The following is a 1,492-nucleotide window of genomic DNA, read 5'->3' as shown; positions in this document are numbered from 1 at the left end:
GCCGAAGTCTTTGCGAAAATCGCAGAAGTTTTGCGAAAATCGCAGAAGGTTTTGCGAAAATCGCAGAAGTTTTTGCGAAAATCGCAGAAGTTTTTGCGAAAATCGCAGAAGTTTTGCGAAAATCGCAGAAGTTTTGCGAAAATCGCAGAAGTTTTGCGAAAATCGCAGAAGTTTTTGCGAAAATCGCAGAAGTTTTTGCGAAAATCGCAGAAGTTTTTGCGAAAATCGAAGAAGTGTTTTGCGAAAATCGCAGAAGTTTTTTGCGAAAATCGCAAAAGTTTTTGCGAAAATCGCAGAAGTTTTTGCGAAAATCGCAGAAGTTTTTGCGAAAATCGCAGAAGTTTTTGCGAAAATCGCAGAAGTCTTTGCGATAATCGCAGAAGTCTTTGCGAAAATCGCAGAAGTTTTTGCGAAAATCGCAGAAGTTTTTGCGAAAATCGCAGAAGTTTTTGCGAAAATCGCAGAGAAGTTTTTGCGAAAATCGCAGAAGTTTTTGCGAAAATCGCAGAAGTTTTGCGAAAATCGCAGAAGTTTTGCGAAAATCGCAGAAGTTTTTGCGAAAATCGCAGAAGTTTTTGCGAAAATCGCAGAAGTTTTTGCGAAATCGCAGAAGTTTTTGCGAAAATCGCAGAAGTTTTTGCGAAAATCGCAGAAGTTTTTGCGAAAATCGCAGAAGTTTTTGCGAAAATCGCAGAAGTTTTTGCGAAAATCGCAAAGTTTTTGCGAAAATCGCAGCAGAAGTTTTTGCGAAATCGCAGAAGTTTTGCGAAAATCGCAGAAGTTTTTGCGAAAATCGCAGAAGTTTTTGCGAAAATCGCAGAAGTTTTTGCGAAAATCGCAGAAGTTTTTGCAAAAATCGCAGAAGTTTTTGCGAAAATCGCAGAAGTTTTGCAAAAATTGCAGAAGTTTTTGCGAAATTCGCAAAAGGTTTTGCGAAAATCGCAGAAGTTTTTGGCGAAAATCGCAGAAGTTTTTGGCGAAATTCGCAGAAGTGTTTGCGAAAATCGCAGAAGTTTTTTGCAGAAATCGCAGAAGTTTTTGCGAAAATCGCAGAAGTGTTTTGCGAAAATCGCAGAAGTTTTTGCGAAAATCGCAGAAGATTTTGCGAAAATCGCAGACGTTTTTGCGAAAATCGCCGAAGTTTTTGCGAAAAATCGCAGAAGTTTTGCGAAAATCGCAGAAGTTTTTGCGAAATCGCAGAAGTTTTGCGAAATCGCAGAAGTTTTTGCGAAAATCGCAGAAATTTTTGCGAAAATCGCAGAAGTGTTTGCAAAAATCGCAGAAGTGTTTGCGAAAATCGCAGAAGTTTTGCGAAAATCGCAGAAGTTTTTGCGAAAATCGCAAAACTTTTTGCGAAAATCGCAGAAGTTTTTGCGAAAATCGCAGAAGTTTTTGCGAAAATCGCAGAAGAAGTTTTGCGAAAATCGCAGAAGTTTTGCGAAAATCGCAGAAGTTTTTGCGAAAATCGCAGAATTTTTGCGAAAATCGCAGA

The sequence above is a fragment of the Anopheles merus genome, chromosome 2R, assembly GCF_017562075.2.
Source record: "Anopheles merus strain MAF chromosome 2R, AmerM5.1, whole genome shotgun sequence".
Lineage (NCBI taxonomy): Eukaryota > Metazoa > Arthropoda > Insecta > Diptera > Culicidae > Anopheles > Anopheles merus.
The sequence above is the reverse complement of the archived record's forward strand: the minus strand, read 5'-3'. Positions refer to the sequence as shown.